Source organism: Lactuca saligna, chromosome 4, assembly GCF_052625555.1.
Source record: "Lactuca saligna cultivar CGN05327 chromosome 4, ASM5262555v1, whole genome shotgun sequence".
In the NCBI taxonomy this organism is placed as follows: domain Eukaryota; kingdom Viridiplantae; phylum Streptophyta; class Magnoliopsida; order Asterales; family Asteraceae; genus Lactuca; species Lactuca saligna.
The window spans coordinates 133,812,996-133,820,416 of NC_136420.1; positions in this window are offsets into that span (position 1 = coordinate 133,812,996).

The following is a 7,421-nucleotide window of genomic DNA, read 5'->3' on the forward strand; positions in this document are numbered from 1 at the left end:
TTCGAAGACAGCCTTCCGAACTCGTTATGGGCACTATGAATTCGTAGTAATGTCGTTCGGATTAACAAACGCGCCCGCAGTATTCATGGACTTAATGAACAGGGTGTGTTGTCCTTACTTGGATCAGTTCTTCATCATCTTCATCGATGACATACTTATCTACTCTCGTGGTAAGGAGGAGCATAGTCAACATCTGCGACAAATCCTAGAAACATTACGTTCGGAGAAGCTCTACAAGAAATTATCGAAATGCGAATTTTGGATCCGACGTGTCGAATTCATAGGGCACGTGGTTAGAGAAGAAGGAATACACGTGGACCCTTCCAAAGTCAAAGCCATTGAGAACTAGTCAGCACCGAAGACGCCTATAGAAATTCATCAATTTCTAGGCCTCGCTGGCTACTATCTCAGGTTCATTCAGAACTTCTCCCGCATTGTGAAACCTCTTACAACACTGACCCGGAAGGGTGTGGTCTTTGAATGGGAAGAGAAGCAGGAGAGAGCGTTCCAAACGCTCAAACGAGCCTTGTGCACCGCACCAATTCTATCCCTCCCCGAAGGGATAAAATACTTCGTAGTCTATTGTGATGTCTCGAATCAAGGGCTCAGATGTGTTCTGATGCAGCGAGGTAAGGTCATCGCCTATGCCTCGAGACAGATGAAGACACATGTGGTCAACTACACGACCCACGATCTTGAACTGGGAGCAGTTGTATTTTCTCTAAAGATCTGGAGGCACTACTTGAACGGTACGAAAAACACTATCTTTACAGACCACAAAAGCCTGCAACACATATTCAAACAGAAGGAGCTCAACATGAGACAACGACGGTGGGTCGAGCTACTCAGTGATTACGAATGAGAAATTTGTTATCATCCGGGTAAAGCCCACGTAGTAGCTGACACCCTAAGTCGGAAACAATATTCTCGTCGTAGAGTCAAATCATTGACTATGACTATCCATTCACACTTGTCCACACAAATTAAGGTAGCTCAGCTTGACGCTTTGAAACCGGAAAATGTAGCGGGTGAATCCCTAAGAGGGATGGATAAGAACTTGGAGGTTAAGGGTGGCGGACCTTATTATTTCATGGATCATATCTAGACCCCAAAACTAGGTGGTTTCAGAGACTTGGTCATGAACGAGGAGCACAACACTCGTTATTCCGTACACCCGGGTTCAGATAAGATGTATCTGGATCTTAAAAATTTATGTTGGTGGCCTAACATGAAAGCAGAGATTGCTACCTTCGTGAGTAAATGCCTTACTTGCGCCAAGGTCAAGGTCGAATATCAAAAACCCTCTGGTCTACTACAACAGCCTGAGATACCAGAATGGAAGTGGGAGCGGATTACTATGGATTTCATAACCAAGTTTCCCAAGACAACGGGTGGACTTGATACCATATGGGTCATCGTCGATAGATTGACCAAGTCTACACACTTCGTGCCGATCAAAAAACAGACAAGATGGAGAAGCTTACAAGAACTTACATTAGGGAGATTGTACGACTGCACGGTGTTCCCTTATCCATTATCTCAGACAGAGATAGTAGATTCACTTCGAGATTCTGGCAGTCGTTACCAAGTTCCCTAGGAACTAGGCTGGACATGAGTACAGCCTACCATCCACAGACCGACGGGCAAAGTGAGAGAACTATCCAAACCTTAGAAGATATGTTGTGAGCCTGTGTGATCGACTTTGGGAAAGCATGGGATACTCATTTACCCCTGGTTGAATTTTCCTACAACAACAGTTATCACACGAGCATAAAGGCTGCTCCATTCGAGGCCCTATATGGCCAAAAGTGCAGATCCCCTCTGTACAGGGTTGAGGTGGGTGATACCCAGTTAGCTAAATGACAAGTTCCTGATAGAACTCTCACAAGTCCAGAGATCATACAAAAAACGACGGAGAACATCGTTCAGATTCGTGAACGATTGAAAGCCTCTTGAGACCGACAGAAAAGCTACGCTGATAAACGAAGAAAACCGTTGGAATTCCAGGTGGGCTATCGTGTTCTATTGAAGGTCTCACCTTGGAAGGGATTGATACGCTTCGGAAAGCGTGCTAAGCTAAATCCAAGGTACATTGGACCTTTCGAGATTCTCGCAAGAATCGGCCCAGTAGCTTACAAACTTAACCTACCGCACGAACTCAGTGACGTACATTCTACCTTCCACGTCTCAAACTTGAAAAAGTGTCTGTCCGACGAGACTCTTGTAATCCCACTCGATGAGATCGAGATCCAAGAGAGCCTCAACTTCGTGGACGAACCAGTAGAGATCATGGATCGGGAGGTCAAGCAAACGAAACAAAGTTGTATCCCGATAGTGAAGGTTCGCTGGAACGCCAAGTGAGGACCTGAATTCACTTGGGAGCGAGAGGATCAGATGAAACTGAAATATCCTCATTTTTTTTCTTAGTTATTTGTAACTACCTATTTGCTTAAATTCTAATATCGAGACAAAATTCCTTCTAAAGAGGGGATGATGTGACAACCCGAAATTTCCATTCTGTACAACATTTCCATTCAATAGAAGTCAGAACAGTTTTTGGAAACTTTCAAGCTTTTTGGAATAAGTTTGAGTATTTTAGGATTAAACAACTTAGGAGATATAAGGAGAGAGGATGCGCTAGGGTTTATTGTGCAACAATAAAGTCCCAACACATCAAAAGTTTAGAGTTTATGACCTAAACAAGGAGTTTACGGTCGTAAACCCTAAAGGGAAGTGGTATAAAAGTGACACTTAGTTATTTTTATCACTTTTACAACTTTCAAGATCCAAATCTCAAACTCTCTCAAGAATCATCCAAGTTTCCTTCAAGATCTTCAATCTATTAAGTGTTTCTAGCCCTTTCAAGTTTGTATATCACCTAATCTAGTGTTTTAACACACATCCATCCTTGAAAATGTTCCAAAAGGTTGATTCTTCAAGTTTCACCATGTACACACACTAGTGTTCTTGGACTTTTGGCTCATTTCAAGCTTCTATATTGTAAGTGCTTCTATCCTAGAGTATCATAGAGCTTATTATACTTCCATACATCAAGAAAACACAAAGAAACACCAAGATCAAAGGTGTTTACGATCCAAGAACTCCTTGAAATGTAAACCCTTCTTAAGAGGCCAAAGTGACCCTAGCCCCCTCACAAGCTTGGGAAACTAGTCTAGACTCATTCCATTATATGTTTAGGACTTGAAAACATCAAAATACCATAATCCATATGCGTTTACGGTAGTAAACCCAAAAGGAAATGGTCTTAGGGCTGCAAACTCCTCAAAGGAGGGAAATGGTGCCATAACTTCTTCCTTAGACTTATACATCAAGTAGAAATGCTTCTAGGGACTTATAAACCTTCAAATCCACAAATGCTAAAAGGAGTATGAGCTTATGGTCGTAAACCAATTGATTTATGACCGTAAACTCAATGAGTTTAGGTCACAAAACCGTAAACTCAAGAAAGGGGTTCTTTTAAACCCTAAACCCAATAGCTTTGTCCTACAACACTTAGATGCAATCCTTGGGACTTATAACACTTATATAAAGTGTTTAACTTGCCTTAGAATGTTTTAACTTTGTAAATTAGTTATTTAAAGACTAATTGGATACATATATGTTTATTTATATGTTAACTAGGATCATTGTGCGTGTACAAGTCTTCACTTGACACCTAGCAATCATATATCTTTAGTTCATCCAAATCACTCACTACAGGTGAGTTCATACACCTTATTTAACCTTTTAAATGTTTTTAAATGCTTTTATGGGGGGATACAAGTAAAGCTACTATAGTTGTTATATCAATCACATGTGGTTAATAACTATCAACAAGTGAATCTCTTACTTTCAAACTGTGTTACCAAACTATTTTACTTCAAACTGTCTTACAAACTCTTTTAGATACCAAATGCTTTTTACAAAACTTCTTTTATACATTAATATTGTCAAATGCATGCCTGTGTATGTATAGTTATATAAGTAATGTTTAAAGGACTTAGGAAGGCTAGCTCGCTTTATCTCATTTTCCTCATTGGGATGTTGCTTTAGGGCATCGGTTATCCGTCCTAAGGTTGTCTAAATATTAGTTATATATTATGTATACATATGGAGACATAAAAGCTCTATCAGTCAATTCAATACCCTTAGGTAGCAAGGGTATACATTCATGTTCATAAGTACAAGTCATATTACTAGTAAACTACAATAGGCGTAGTTTAGGAAGTTACTAATACTATTACTAGAACAAAGAATCATACAATGAGTCAGTTCATTCATGAGTCAATACTTGCTAGATAGAGAGAACGCACAATACATCTAGTACACACAGTATATTACTATACATGCTAGATAGACAGAGAACACACAATACAGCTAGTACACATAGTACATTACTATACATGCTAGATAGAGAGAGAACACACAATACAACTAGTACATACAGTTCGTTACAATACAGGCTAGACAGAGAAAGAACACACAATACAGCTTGCACATACATTACATATACATTGATACAGTTATGTGAGCCACTAAGCGGGACATGGAACTACCTGCCATGACCGTTTTTGTATCCATAATCTCCTTAATTGGGGAGCGCATGAGTTTGCGTATAGATCTATACTGGATTGACTATCCTTCACCTTGCTGCTCGCTACAGTGGGACTTGCAAGTCTACAGTGGTACTTTAAATAACAATTGGTTAAAGGTAGTTAGTACAGCAGTAGTTACTTAATAAAACACTACAGTACTATAATAATTTTCCCATTACATTCACTTCGTGAACATTCACACGATGCGTGGTAATGTAAAAACTATATTTTTGGTTAATGATAGTCGGATTTGGGAAAATACACACTCTTTCAAGAGACATACACACAGTTACTAGATGCCTTAGCAGAAGGCTACTTTTAAGTAGGAAACATAGGGTTTTCTAGGAGTGTTCAAACAAATACAAACTTTACAAAACTTATACATTACATCTTACAAACATCTTACAAATGCTTTCATACAAACTCAGGCACTAATATACTTATGATCTCACCAGCTTTAAAGCTGATACTCGCTTTCAAAATAACTTGTATTCTCAGGTCACCAGTAGACAGGTACCGGTGCCAGGTTTTTTTAGAAGATGGAGCTTGTTCAAGACTCCTCTTTTATTTTGATGTACTTTTGGGTGTCTATATAACTTGACAGAACACACTTGTATGAAATTATATTGTTAATGTAATGAATGATGTTGTTGCTTGTTTACTACTTTGCATTGTTGTGATACTATACATGACGTCCTCCACTCCCGAACGATTCCGCCGTTTAGGTTTTGGGGTGTGACACCATACTAATGTGACTAGTTGCTTGTACGACATTCTTCATGTGTCGGACTGTTTGACATTTTTCACCCCAGACCTGCCAGTCTAACTGTAGCTAACAGTTTAGGTGCAGGGTTGTCGATCCCATATAGATATATACACAAGTGTCACGCTCTCCCTCCAATGGACTGGTTATAATACAGGTCTTAGTTGTGTATACTGGTAGGTACGGTGAAGACGAATGTCTCACAAGTCTGTATCAATTGGTTTATGTCTATTATACTGAAAATTTGTCTTCTTGTAAACAGAAGTATTATTCTTCCGTAATGGATATATAATATGAAAATAATTATACATTTAAACAATTATATGTTTCTTCTGAAATGATAGTTAAAGTGTTTGTGTCTTCCAAGCTATACCAATTATAGTTTATCATGTTTGTTTGTTGAGCCTATATATATATATATATATATATATATATATATATATATATATATATATATATATATATATATATATATATAGACACACACACACACAAAGTTGTTATCTTGTCTAGTTTCAAAATATAAGATCAAACATTTGGTTTTTGAGTGGTATCGCACAAAATAATGAAATACTAACTTCTACTCCTTTTTGTGATAAAAGTTATGTTTTAGTAAAAAGCTTCAAAAACCAAGGAGTTTTGCAAATCATAAATGTTCTTATGATCTTATAACGTAGATTATATATGTTTTTTTTTGTTTTGCATTTTAAAACTAATATATCTCAAATATTTGGGTAAAGTTAGTGATAAGCACATCTTATGCAAACATTATCTTTTATTTTAACACAAAAATGCAAATGTTTGGAAGATAAACAAATTTTGACTTGTATCCCCTTCCCCCCTAAAAACATGAAAAATCTTGATAATGTTGGGGTATGAACTCACCTTGAGTGGATTTTTGGGTTGTTTTAAGTGATGATGAGAAGATTTACAAGCCTAAACTCTTGGATGAGGTTGATGAACTTCTTGAAGATGGTAGTGTCCTAAAGGATTAACACATTTTAATGTGTGTAACTAGGATGAAATGGACATGAAATATGTTAAAACACTAGGTAATCACGAAAATACTTACCACTTTAATAACACACTTGAAGAATTTTGTATTTGGAAGATTTGGCTTTCTCTTGAGAGGTTTTGAAGTTGTAGCAAAGAGGAATGAAATGGATGGGGATTATTGGGGATGTGAGCTTGTTCATTATAAGGGGGGATAATTGACATGACTTTTTCTTGGTTAACTGATGGATATTATATTTACTCATTGGAGTTTTGCTTGGGTTACGGTTAAATTTCGCATGGGATAAGGAGTTAGGAATCTAATCAATAAGTCCACACTTCTTATCCTTTTTATCCCACTCAATTCACTTTTGGAAGCCTCACATGGGTGATTTCGGCCGTGGCAAGACCAAAATCCCTTTGTACACTAGGTGATTTCTGCCTTAACTCCTCCACCATGTAGGTTTCGATCTTAGTGGGGTTCTAGGGTAGTGTTTTCGGCCTTAGTGAGTACTATGTAACATCCCAAAATCGAGACCCAAAATTTTTTTTTTTGCTTAATTATATTACTTATGAAAATAGTTTACAGAAAACATCATTGTTATCAATTCAAACATTAAGTCACAAATCACAAGCCTCAAAAACCATATCATCAAATAGTAAAATATCATAGTACAATCCCAGGGTTCTCAAAACGGAAATCATATGTGTGCGATGCGCTGCTACCCTGTCGACTCCTTCCCCTTAGCTGAAGAGGTACCTGAAACCAAAACTAAAAATTGTAAGCACAAAGATTAGTGAGTTCCCCCATCATACCACATACCATACAATCATACATACTGCCGGGAAATTCTAGGTTACCTGACCTTCCCATGTCAAGCAATTCTAAGGTGCTGACCTACCCATGTCAAGCCATTATGGGGTGTTGACCTACCTATGTCATGCCATTCTGGGGTGCCTACCTACCTTCCGGTCTATCTCACCCGACCACGGGGACTATTTCACCCCTACTACTATCACATAATAACATATCATAAACATGCTGTCAGACATATCTGGGGTGTCCAAAT